This window comes from Falco cherrug, chromosome 5, assembly GCF_023634085.1.
Source record: "Falco cherrug isolate bFalChe1 chromosome 5, bFalChe1.pri, whole genome shotgun sequence".
Lineage (NCBI taxonomy): Eukaryota > Metazoa > Chordata > Aves > Falconiformes > Falconidae > Falco > Falco cherrug.
In genome coordinates this window covers 13,442,867-13,456,614 of record NC_073701.1, presented here as the reverse complement: position 1 = coordinate 13,456,614, position 13,748 = coordinate 13,442,867, and the positions used below count along the sequence as shown (strand labels likewise).

Sequence of the window (13,748 nt, the reverse complement as noted above, 5' to 3'; positions counted from 1 at the left end):
TTTGATCCGTTTGGAATACCCTGTCCTTGTCAGAAAGTGGGCCAGCTAGATCCCTTGGCCAATGGCTTTATCATGGCATTGCACAAAGGTCTTTATGGTCTTCCCAGCAAACAATCTCATTTAACACTATATTTTGTAGGCTGTGAATAGAACCCTGTTCTTTCAGAATCGTACTGATGTCCCTTAATGATGGACTGTGGCACTGATATTCACATGCTCGGCCTGCACTTTCTAAAATAATGCATTCCCATAGTTTGAATTTATTTGAATTTACTGCTTATTTAATTTAACTGAATAATTTCCCATTCAAGACTGGAAGTAGGCAAGAAAGTCAGACTACAATTCCTGACTTTCAGAGTTGTATTTCTGTTGTGTTCCCCATAGCTTATGTGCTTGCTAACGTAAATAGTTTAATTGCTTTATGTCTTTGTATATGGCAGTCCTTTTGCAAGTGAGATCATTTAAGTCACCTGCCCTTGTACTCCTGTTACTTCTGTAGCTTTAGTGAGATAAGGTAAAAAGAACTGTAAATAGCATTCTCCATGAAGGTGTTTCCCTGGCAGGTATATATTAGCAGGGTAATGTTTTCAGTGCAGTATTCTGTGCTTTTTTGCATGCATTGTAAAATGTGGCTTATTTGATGCTGCTACATATATGTGAAAGCTTTCATCAGCTTGTTATGATGACACCCGGGTCTTTTCCTTTCGCCGAGAATGTTGCAATATGTTTTCCTTAGCAATTACAAAAAAATGGTTTCGCATTCACTCAACTTTGTTAAACCCTTCAGTAACCCAAGTATGCTCTCCTTATTTGTCAGTTTTTCTGCTCTGTGTTACAGCTGACATTTTGAGACTGCTAACTGAACTTAAGCTGATACCAGCATGGCCTCTGCATGCAGCAGCTATTAGCCTTTTTCTTCTTACAATGTCTTTTTATACCTACATTTCACTTTTGGCTGCTTGGCTGATTTTTAATAATTTTAACTTTCAGCCATGATTACTCTGTTTTCTTTATGGTCTTTATGAGTCCCATTATCAAAGCCCTATAGAAAGGCCAAATAAATAACAATTTCTTCTGCGAATGCACTCCAAGTTTAAAAAAGATGTTTTTTTCATTATGTTAGCAGTGTTGGGGTTTTTCTCCATTATATAATCTCTGCTTAGGCATTAAAGTTACAATCTTTTAAAGTAGCCTTCCAGATGGTTTACTAAATGCTAGAATTCATAGGCATGTAATCTGGATCATAATTTGTGGCTATTTTTAAGGAGTGCTACCCTTTCATTCCTGATAGGAGAGTGCCTATTTTTGTTGGAAACCCTGCCTCCAACCTTGAGCTGCTTTGGAACTTCTGCATGTATATCTAGTCTTCAGAATGGCTTGCCTCTTTAATTCATCCCGTTATTTCAGCACTTTGTTTTGCTGTCTTTGTGCTCTTTTACCCTTTACTTGCAAAATAATTGATTAGTGGGATTTGCTGTCTGGAGGGACCAGAGGAGACAATTTGTTCACTTGAATGCCATAGATTTTCCCCCTGCTGTATTAAGCCTGATAACTTCTTTTTAAGCTAAAAGGTACCTTTGGGTCTGTCTGATTTCAGGGAATAGAGATAAAGAGGTGTATCCAGGAATGTGAGGTAGGGTCCATATTGCTCCATCTCCCCCCACCAGAATGGACTGCAAGAATTTTGTGCCACAAAGTCATGTTTCCTCTATTTTCCTGTTCAAGAGAAGGGGCATCTTACTCCATAACTCTCTAGAGAAGGGGCATCTTACTCCATAACTCTCTAGAGTGTGGGGTTTACTTTCTGTCTTGGAGGGAGAGTGCTGTTGGCTGGTGTGAAGGTGAAAGAAAACTGGAAAATGAGAGTCTGAGAGGCCTAATCTTGAGTTTCCACTGGAAGAAGTAGTGGGTATACAGTTTTTGTTTTGTTTTTTAATACCCTAGATAGGAATACAGCTAATAAGAAATGCTAATATGGTCATACAGGGTGAGAAGGGGTGAGTTTACTCTTTTGCATGACTAAATATCACAAGGTCATAATCCGCCATTATCTTTTCTGCAGTGTTTTTCCTCCTCTTTATTCACTCCCTTTGTTTTCCAGTACTATTTCAGACTTGCCAGACAACTGTTGTGCAGTCCTCCTGCTTCTAATGTATGTCAATAAATTGTCCTTATGTCTTTGGTTCAGTCCTTATGCTCCTAGTCTCCATTTTTAAATACTACTTTCTAAATATATTCTTTGTTCTAGTTGTTTCAGTTCAGTGCTTTTGTTTTTTTGAAAGATGGTACCTTTTTGCCTCAACATATTAGAAGGCTTTTCTCAGTACTTGGATTGCCCTTGCCCACCTATTTCTTCTGTGCCTAGAGGTTTTGTTACCCTTTTTTTTCCCTTTTTTTTTTTTTTTTTGGTGATGGATATGCTATGCCTAGATAATCTTTCATTGCATAAAAAGTGTTCCCATTGAAGTCAGTGGGCAGGTCTGATAAACATACAGTGTGACAATATGGTACTGTATTTCCAGGTAGCTTATTTTAAATACCTGCTGTACATTTTTGTTTTTCACTAGGTGCTTGTTTTGCTCTGGACAGGGGCTTTTCTAAACTTGTTGTTTGTGAAGACTTTCTAACTCCACTGTTGACTCCTAGTATATAATAAAAAGCCCAACACTTGTATGTTAGATTTCAGGGAACAGCAGTCACTGGAAATGGTATTATTTGGTTTGATTGTTCCAGGCACAGAAGTAGACGGGTGAGAAAACGTAGAAGAGTTTTACACTGAGTGCCAGTCTTTCACCCACCTGCAGTGGGAATACCGCCCATCATGGTGCAAACACAGTTTGGAGGTTTCTTCTTTACACTTGGCCATGTTGGAATCTGTTGTGAGCCATCTGGGCTAAAGCCTGTGCTCCCCAATGGGTTGTGTATGCTAAGAAGGCTTTTCCTCTTGGTTTTCCTGATGAGAGTAGGTTTCCTTCTTTTCCTACTGGGTTGAGAAAAGATCAGAAACCATCAGAGCAAGGAACAGCAGGGATGGATGAAAAAGGAAGTGATTCTTTTCACAAACATAGTAAGGCAAACATAATGCTTATATTGGATTCTTGATTTCATTTATCTGTTCAGATCCTTCTAAAAAAATTTGAAATGCATGGGTTTCTGCTATGAGGAAGGCTTTAAACAGGGAAAGTGACTTTTTGAATGTCCTGAAGAGGACTGCAAAGAATCATCTTCTTCATCCTGCCTGATGCTTGAGGATGCATGGCTGGCAGAGAAGACAGCAAGGTTGCAGAGCATACCAGTGTGAATGCATGCTGGGTATAATCAGACCCCAGCTTGCCACACTTTATGCATTAATTTGTGTTGCTAGAGACTAGAAAGCTGCATATATTGTTGCGGATTCAAAAATACCCGTTTTGCACAAAGTGTCTGAGACCTGAAGCTCACCCCTTCCCCCCATACAATCCATGCAGTTATCTCTTGTACTGTGCTGCCTCTAGGAGCTTGGTTTTTGGAGTCTGGCACTCCTGGTCCTCCTTTCAGAGTTGCTGGCATAATGGGTGATGTAGTGCTGATTTCAACTGCATTTAGCCCCTGTGGGGCTGTCTGTGATGCTGAGCTCCTGGTGCCAAAGACTTTGATCAGCCTGGACCCCTGCCTGGCCTTATTCCTATTATTTTCTTGTGGAACCTCTAGCAACATTCAGCTTCATCAGAAGTGCTTGTGCCTGAGGGTAGAGAAGGGAAAATATCTTTGTCTAGACCACTCCCTTCCACATGCTTTTTCTCCCATCCTGGCTGAGTAACTGATGGTAACATCTGCATCCCAGTGAGCGATATTGCCACAGATGAGGAAACCAAGGCACAAAGCAGAAGTTGGGTGATCCAGCAGGCCAGTGGGTTAGAGGTGAGAATGGAAAGGAGACAATTCAGCATGCTGTCTAATTGGCCACATTGCCTCCCGTATGTTACCGGTACAGCATTAATTTAGCTATTTCAAGAGAGATTTCTGTTAATATATGTCATATTAATAATGATGTTCCAAGATACTATAAAGAAGTTGATAACAGAAAGCTTAGCAGTCAAAAGAAGTGCTTATTTAGCCCGATGAAGCCTAGCTATCAGCGTGCGTGAATTCTCATAGGCAGCATATTTTTGCTTTATTTTCTTTGGTTTCTTCTTTGCAAGTGAGCCATCCTGGAGTTAGTGGTTATGTACAGCAACAGGTAACTTTTATGCCTATCCAGAAACTACAGGATATTTTAAGATTCACATTTATAACAGCTACAAAAGATTACAATTTTTAATAACCATTTGAAGACCCTAACAATTTAATAGATCAACTCTGAGCTTTTCAAAAGGAGATATAAAATAAAAACAACACGTATTGAGGTAATAGTTTTCACTTAAAGTCTTTCGATAACTTTAAAAACAACTTCGAAACAGCTGTCTAGCTGTGCAGAAATTAACCCGGTTTTGGAAGGAAGACCACATGAAGTTTGTGCAGACTTCTGCTCTGGAAATAACGTGCCATTGAGCCCTGGCAGCTTAAGGTGTCTCTGTTTTGAAGCAGGGGGTAGGGGGGAAGTCAAATGATTTAGTGACTGAAGAGAGTTGCCACTTGCGTGAGCTCCATCCCTAGGGATATGACCTTTTTAATCCTCTTTAGTTAATGTATTGGTGATCTTTACTTAGGCAGAGTAAACAGTGCTGTTCTGAACAAAGGGGAGGTCATGCTTCCTGCATTACACTCTGACCCTGGGGTCGCGGCCTTTGTTCACTTCTCAATGGGAATTGCTCTCAGAGGGCCACCACAAAATGGAGAACTAATTTAGGCACGTGCTGGCAGAGAATGGCAGAGTATCAGGTTTGCCTCACCCCAACCTCCGAGTGCGCAGCAGTTGCAGTGAGAGTAAAAGTCAAACTATTTCAAAGGGGAGGTATTAGCTCTTTAATTACCAATGACTGTGGCACTTAATCCCTCATTGAACTAAATATATTGCTTGGGTCTTCCCCCGTGCTGCCAGTAGTTCAGTTTCTCGGTTTTGAGCCTTTCAACTTTGTTTTCCCTGCCTTGCGCTGGACTGTTGTAAATGAAGAAGCATAGAGCAGTGAAAATTGGAGGATTTTTCTCTTAAAAGAGAGAAACCACATAGCAATTGCACCATTAAGCTTGGGCCTCTGAGGTCTCAAAATAAGCATTGTTTTTCAGCCTGCAAGGAAACGTGCTGCTGTGTCCCAGCAGATTGTATTCATCACCTTTTTCATAACACTTTCTTTGTGTGGTACCATGTAAACACACACGCATGCACGCACTCAGAGCCCTGTGAAGCCGAGCATGGGGGTACTAAGCCAAAGTGAAGTAGTACTTCATATTTATCACTAATGTTATGCAGAAATGCTGCTTTGGGGGTTTTTTTTGGCTTCAAAAGTGATTGGGGGCAGAATGTGATGCGTCTCTTTTTTAGTTGCCGTGACCAGGGAACATGGATAAACATGGAAGCTGAGATAAATTATCTGGAAGACTTGCGTATAGAAAGCCATCACCCTTCATTGAAAGATGTTTATTATTTTTCAGCTATATGCTGTTCTTTGCTTAACAGTAAAATCTGTGAAATACAATGATAGATCATAAAATAATCAAACTATAAACATATATCTTCAGTGAAAATGCTGCTTTTCCACATTCTTTATCAGAAAAAAAAAAAAAAAAAAAAGCCCCCACAAAGGTGTGTAAAACACAGCTGGGTTAAGACTGGGCACAAGGGATGTGTGTGTATTGAGGGGAGCTTATAATGTTACCAGCACAAAAATAATGCTATGATAGTAAGCTTCAAGGCTTCTGTGGCTGTCGATATAAATAGGATCAAGAAAAATGTATGACACTAAATTTTAGCTCTCAGACTTGGGTATTTCTGGGCTTACTAGTTTTGGTGGGTTTGATTTGGTTTGGTTTGGGTAGTGTCGTGTTCCCCCCCCCGCCCCGTTTTATACCACTGTAAATCCCTGGAAGACTCTACTGGTGTAATGGAGTACAGGGTAGGTTCACCTGTAGTTACTGCTAAATGCTAGCTGCTGTGCTGTTTGCAGTTGTGTTTCTCTTGACTACTTTTAGACCGCTCCAGTAATAAGCAGTAAGCCATCCAACAGATGCATCTCAGTCTGTGTCTTCCGTACAGTTCTGGGCGCCTCTCGTTTACAGTCCACACTTGTGGAGCAGGAGGCTTAACCATGCTGGAGGTGGCTCAATCCTGCCCAGGGGCTGGGAGGAGTGCGTGGCCAGGAGATCCCCAGTGCCTTCGCCTTGCCCAGAGCATCCTTCTCCCCAGGCTTTTCCAAGGCACAGGGCAGGGCTGGGCGGAGAGCCTGGGGTAGTGCTGCTGCATTCGCTACACAGATTTGCTTTCCATACCAGACTCTTCTCTGGAGAAGAGAGCATGACACTTTTTTTTTTTAACTGTTGCAAACTTCAAGCCTTTTTTTAATTCTTTCAAATTATCTGCAGTAATTTGGATTTACCGGATATAGAATACTGTCTTTTGTGTAAGACAGCAAAATTTTCTGTTTCTCTCTTTCTCTTTCCTCATTTATTTTTTCTTTGCATTTCAGTAATTTCCAGTAAAATATTATCTTTCCCTTATTTTTCTTGAAGTTGTACTATTTAAACAAACAGTTCTAATAATCTACTCTTAGATTTAAAAGTGCATTCTGTAATACAGCAAAGTAAGTTCTTTAAACAAAAGTGGCCAAGCAACTGAAATATCATGCCCTTTTAATGAAAAGTTGAATTCAAAGCTGAGCCAAACGCGAGCAGCAGAGAGTTAGTACGTTAGCAGCAAGTGATGCTGACTACAGCAATAATGAAACCAACCTTTCTGTGTCCTGTATTCGTTACTTGAAATTTCCAAAGTCCACTATCTTTAGATTTTAATAGAAGCCCAAGGGAAAAGGTATATTTACTATACCTATTATCTAATAAACATAATATTGTCAGGTTAGCATACATATGTTTCTTACTTGTGTTACTTAGTTATAAGTAATATGTTTACTAATGAAAATACTAAGTCACTTTTCATCATGTGTTACTGAGTACTAGAATTGGTCTTATCTGGAGGATTTTAAAGACTAAAGAAAGAGTCAAGGCAATGTCAGTTGTGTTTTGGGGGTGGTGGTTTTGCCTTAAAGCATTCATACGGTTGTGCTTTATTTGGAGGTAATGAGCTGTAGGATAATCTTAAAATGTGGATAGCTGCTTAGGATAAAAAAAAAATATGTTAAAATATTCAGTCAATACTCAAATTTTAAAATATCTTTTTTTCCTCAAAAGGATATTGGAACCTTACAATAACTATAGTAAGTGCCTGCTTGAAAGGAAAACTAGTTTTTCTGTGTGTGTTCATATTTCAGCGTGCAATGTGATAATCTAGTGTTGTTGTAGTAGCAGTGCCTCCTCTGAAAGCTTCATATTCTGTGGAGCCTTTTGGAAATTTTTCACTTTGAATGCTCCTGACTCAGACCTCTCAGGATTTTTGGTTTTTTCTTGTTTTGTTTTACTGTTTAAAAAAGAGCTTTATCCCTGGCAAAGTTTGGATTAATAGATGACAGAGAACAGTCTATTTTACTGTGTGAACTTGATTCCTCTGCGTTATTCTTTCTGGCAGTGATTTCTCTAGCTAGTGTACCTGGTAAAGTTTAATGGTAGTTAAGACTTTTCTTATTTCCTAGACAAAGATGTTACTGAAATTTGAAATATGAATGTCTGCATTGTTTTCCTAAATTTGCTTTATCAAAATAGTTTCCAAATGTGACCTCTGCAGTGAAAACTAAGGAACCATTTATATTTAACAGCCTCCCCTGTTAAGCAACTGTTGTACACCTGTCTGTGTACCTGTATGTTTTAATATTAAGCTATCTCTATTACCTGGTTGATTTATTTGATCCTTTGGACAATGATTTGCATTATATCAGTTTATCTAAGGAGAAAAAACAAAAAAAAAATTAAAATAGTCTTGTAGAACATGGGTTTGGTCAGGCTTCAGATATACTATGGAAATCACTAAGTCTATTCTTTACTTTTTGAAGATAAATGTTTTTCTAAACACCATACTGCCAGATATGTATTTAGGCCCAGTGAAATGCAGCGAAATTCATTTGAAGGAAATGCTTATTTGTCTGATTTGTCTTCTGTTGAAATCTCTTCTTCTGCCTATTTCCATTGAATATTTGCATTAAAAAAAGATATGAAAGTTTCAAAAAGCTAAATGGATACAGATAGCTTCATATCATACATTTATATATTTGTGATTTTGAAATTAATATTAGGGTGGGTAGAAAACACAGGACAGACTTCAGTTGCACCTGTAAAAATATTTTTTTTTTAATTATTTTTGTGAAGCTGTATTGCTGTATTTTGTGGTAAGAGGATACCACCCTTCTGTTTTCCACTGGCATTATCCACTTTGGAAAGAAAAATGTGTGACAGCCTCAAAATGGTGTTCTCTGCTAAGGAAAGGCAAAGATGAAAGCTGGAACAACATAGTAGTTCCAGCACAAAATGGCCTTTTCCAATAGATTTCCAGTAAATTTCTTAGACTGATTAAGGTTTTGGCTGTTAGCTGGCCAGTAAAAGCTGAACAATAGTACAGCAAATCTGATATTCCTGTAATAATCGTCCCCTGTATGTATGGGATACCCACATGCTCATATAGCAAATGGGTAAGTACAGTATTAAAGCAAAATTGTATTTTGCGAGGCCCCACAACAAATCTTAGAGGATCTATTTTACTTTCCCCTCTGTGCTGAAAGCTCAGAGCACTGCCAGCAGACTGCTGGAACAACATTTTGGTCTGTGTGTGCAATGCTTTACTAGACAAAATCCCTGATCTTTGTGTCAGTCTCCCTAATTGTTCCAGGCCTAGTGCAGGAACAAGGTTTTACATTTAGGTAGCCACAGAGCAGTCAGTTATATGTGTTCGCTGAATGTAGTGATGAGTTGTTACGATAATGTTGAAGGGATAAAATTACTGCTGATGTAGTGCTGTTATGATCAACTTCTTTTGTATAGTTCTTCCACTATTTTTTTTTTTTAGATATGTTACCATTTTTTAAATGTGTTTATTTGTACAACTAGGAAAAAAGATTAGTCCTGAACCATGTGTTACATGATTTTTCCTGTTATAATTCGAATGTAACCCTTTTGTTAGTAATCTTTAGGCTGCATTAGTAAAATACTGTGATTTCTATTGAGCAGTAAATATTATGTAAACTGAATATGAATTTATAATCTTATTCTAATAGTATTCATACGTACTGTGCTGTTGTAACATGAGACTGTAAATGCATACATGTATCTCTCGTGTATAGGTCTATCATAATGCACACAGTACATGTGTGGGCACACACAGGCAGAAGAGATGAAGTATGTGATTTTGCTAAAACGGTTGTTAGGGGAAGGGGAAATGTTGGATTTTATTACACGTAAGTGTCAGAAGGGCTTTAGATGACAACTTTGATTTTTGGTATTTGGCTTCAAAAGTTTTTGAAAAGCAGATGTATTTCTAATTGAGTCAGGGAGAGTTCCCTATTTCCAACCAAGTCTCACTGTCCTGTTTCCAGCAGGCAAAAAGTCTGTCTCATTTACCCTGCACAATTTTCTTAGTAAGTTACTTGTTTGCACTAGAGAAAACTCTGCAGCCTTCTTGAAATTTTTTGGTGGACAAAGAAAAATTCATTGCATTACAATTCTGTTGATAACATTTTCTGGGAATGTAAATTTAAGAGTTGGCCTTTTAACATTTCAATGCTTTTATCATCCATATAAAATCTCCAGTAAAATAAACACATTTATGCCCTAGGAAAAAATAGTTAAATTTGAAACTTGAAATTTCCATGGATTAGTCACTGATGTCCCCTGGGAATTGTCAGTATTCTGAAAAGGAAGTGTTTTTAAACAACTGGAAAAGATAGTTCACTGAATAAGTCTGCAAGCAGCTTTTCACAATTCTTCTCACTGTTTTTTTTTTTTTTTTTTTTTTATGATGCCAGTGTTAGCATTCATATTGTACTTTATTAGTGTAAATAGCATAGTAAAAACTCCATTGAATGTTTTCGTTATAAGAGTGTGTGTATTGATTTTGTCAGATTGTAATAAACTTCATTAAAATAACCTTTATTAGATGATGGCATACATTTAATCTGCATGGGTGCTGATTCATCTTTTTAAAAGCAAAATTGGAAATTAAAAAAAAGGACTTTTCGCAATAAACTTCTGGTTTGCAGGCCACACCAAAATCACCCCGTCTTTAAAAAACATTTGACTTGCCATGTAATATAAAGGTAATATAACATAAAGGTCTCTTCTTTCTATATGAACAGAAATGGTTCCTTTCAGAGCGTGATGCTCTGAGTTGAGGCCTTGCTGCTGCTGCATCTGCTCTGGAGTCCCAGAGCCGTCAGTCCACCACTGCAGCTGCTGGTAGTGGAGCGAATTTGAACTTCTGGTGCCTGCTACCTAACGCTGTGCCTTGGTCACAGTCTCTGTTTGGGAGCAGGGCCATTGTCCCTTCTAATTTGCTAACATCCTTTCTGTGTATTCTGTCTCTGTCACTTTTGTCAAATGTAAGTGTATAGATCATGGAATGGTTAAATATATCTCTCTGTAGGAATACATCTTTCTGGACAAAGGAAATACGGAATGATCTGTGTGTGTGTGACCATTTTGTTTACTAAAACTGAAAAGCAGCAGAATACCGTTAAAGCTGAATATATAAATGTAGGCATCCCTTCAAACTGTAAGAAATGTAATAGTGCAAGTGTGACAACTTTAAGGGAAGAAAAAGCTCAAATGACTCCCAGGAAGACAGTTCATGGAACACAAATTCTATGAAGTATTGAATTAAGGATGGTGTTCTGTTTTTTTCAGCTATAAATTACACCTGCAACTGATACAAATAATGTAGAAGCCTGTATTATCTGTCCAGATAAATACAGGAATACTTTCAGTAGGTTCATTGTTGTTCTAAAATATAAGGTCGAGGGAATAATGCATCAATATCATCCATGTGAGGATTTTTTTTTTTCAGGAGGAGGGTTTGAAATCGACTAGTGCTGTTACAGTGTGATTCCAGCGATATTTTAGATAGCCAAGCTAGATAGCTCAAGCTAAGATGCACCTTATGTACCATATATTTTACCTTTAATGGGCTAAAGAGAAAGATCAACTTGAGCTATAAAACTGAAGTTGGCTGTGTAAAATAGGTATGATACTAATACTCAGCTCACAAACAGATCCTGTCCCAGTGAATTCTGTATCTACAACTATGTTGGATTAAGTGTCTCTCTGTGTACTAAACAATTGCAACTATGTTATGCATATGTTACCATAATGGATACCCCTTTTTATTTTCTTACAATTTCTGCAAGTTTTGTATCTTTACTAACATTTTTGTCAAACCACCAAGGAATTCTGTTGTATGTAATTTTTGTTCCCCTTACAATTAACTTGGTGCAGGACTGTAGCACCCTGTTGTAATTAAAAAACAGATACTCCTAATATCGGAGAACTCAGTCACTGGACAACCCTTGACTACTTTAAAAGCCTTTAAATAATTTACAATATAAAGGTATTTGAATCCCCTTTTAGAGCTAAGAAATTTTTAAAGTTTTCATTACAGGTTGCATCGTGTACGCTTGCTTACTTTTTGCAGTTTATCATTCTCTAAGAATTAACATTTTCTTTTCTTACAGTGTGTTATTTACCTTTTTTTTTTTTTTTTTTTACAATTATCTCACTTATTTCCCTTCCCCTCCACCACCCCCCCCCCCAGTAGCAATTTGTGCGAGGCATCCAGTTTTAAGCAGACGTGTCCATTTAAATAACTGGAGGGGCCGCGTTGTAAGCTCCACTGGGTAGTTTTAACTGTGCTCCTGGTGCTGGCCCGAGAGCAGCCCTGCTAGGCAGAGCAGCCGCAGCGGGAGAGCAGCAGTGCCCGTCCCTGCTGGAGGTCCGGGGGTATCGATGGTAAAACAAACCCCTCGCTGGTGCAGCTTGCACGCTGCCCGTGCAGTGCAGCCTCTCCCCGGCCAGTGCCGCCCCCCGCCCCTGGGCAGCGGTGCCGGGGCCGCCGGGGAGGGTCCGCGCCCCCCGTGCCCGCTCCGCAGCGGCGCTGGGGCCGTGCAGCCCCCCCCAGCCGGGGCGGGGGGGGGGACGCTGGGGCCGTGCACCCCTCCCCCCCCCGGGGCTGGGGGGGCCGGGGGGCCGCAGCTTACCGGCAGCTGGGGGGGGCCGGGCCGGCGGCACCTGTGCCGGGGTGGGGGGGCGGCGTGGCGGCGTGGCGTGGGCTGGCAGGGAAGAGCAAGAGACAGTGATGCAGAGTGTGGAGCTGCATTGTCTGCGCTCAGCGTGAGGAATACATTACAGTCGGCCAGGGCATGACTTAGCAGTGCCGGGGGAAACGGGCTGTACTGTAAAGTTTAGTTACGTTTTCAGTAAAATAAACCCGTGGTATTCTACAGCTGAGGAGCTTGCTTCAGACCCGGCCATAAAACTAGACGGGACTATGCCATTGCTTAGCTCCCAGCTTGCACCTCCTGTGCATATAAGTATTAGTTAGCCTCCAGGAACATTGCAGCATATTGGCGATAAATAAGTAGAAGCCAGTAAATAAAAGTCTTGGTTTGGGCTTTGATTTGCTGCTGCTGCTGCTACAAATTTTCATCAGTAAGTATGGCGTATAAGCAAACTATGAATACCATCAGTTTCAAGTATGTGGCTCTGTACAATAAAAAAGGGGGGAAAAATAGTTGCAAGGTAACCAAAATTGTGTCGGTACCCTTAAAAAAAATAAATCTGTTAATGCGATGCACCCTTTAATGCCTCTTTTCTTTAAAAAGAAAAATAACTAAAAAACAAAACCTTTGTCCTACTGCCAGAGGTTCATTTATGTTGATACCAGTTTAATGCCAAGTTTGCTATAAAACATTACTTTTAAAGTACTGAAGGAAGTGCTTTTGCAGAATGTTTCATTACATTTTGAAGGGAAGACTGTGGAAATCTATCCTTGTTCAGCTTGCCTTTACAGTTTGACTCACTTCAAAATTGTCTTTATTTGGTATTTAAATGTTTTCCCCCATAATTTAATATGCCACTGATCCACTGGAATTAATGCAAGTTATTCAACAGTAGAACAGAACTTTCCCAAGTAAGCTGTACAATGTGTAATTACTGTCCTTTCTAGGAAGCGTACACCAGCTGTAATCCCATGGAGCACCTTCGGTCCCTTTAGGGAACAATGGACAAGACTGCTTTGCTTTTATGTACATGTTTTAAAATTATTACTATTTTTAATCCCTGGAGAGCATCTTTAAAAAGAAAAGCTCTCTAAATGTTAAGTAAAGCTATTCTTGGTGATGTTTTTTATAAACTGTACTGAAATTAATTTGATGATACTATGTGAATCTATACTTTTCAGGATAGCTTAATCCTAAAAAAGAAGTATGTTTGATTGGTTTATTAAAAAAAAAAAAATCATGTACCTGATCATTTCTTACTAAATATTGCTAGAGGCTGTTAGATTAGAAACCAACCCATATTGAAAATAAGCTATATTATTTAGAAGGAAAAAAAATCACAATCAGTTTAGAGCTGACCTTAGTGTTAATGCCTGTGTCACAGAAAGCGGAGACGAAAGAACAAGAGATACCACTCTGAGTGGAAATATAGGCAAAGGAGTTGGTGTATAGCTGGAGTATCTATAA

General features: G+C 39.2%; 1 long non-coding RNA gene across 1 annotated transcript in view; it reads left to right on the top strand.

Moving 5' to 3' along the window:
- LOC129736245 (uncharacterized) overlaps nucleotides 1-11,728 on the top strand; it is a 116,497-nt gene extending 104,769 nt beyond the window's left edge. Inside the window, exon 4 of the long non-coding RNA XR_008732563.1 lies at nucleotides 10,368-11,728. This is a non-coding gene — a long non-coding RNA (uncharacterized LOC129736245). The remainder of the gene's footprint in view (nucleotides 1-10,367) is intronic.
- Nucleotides 11,729-13,748: the final 2,020 nt, after the last annotated feature.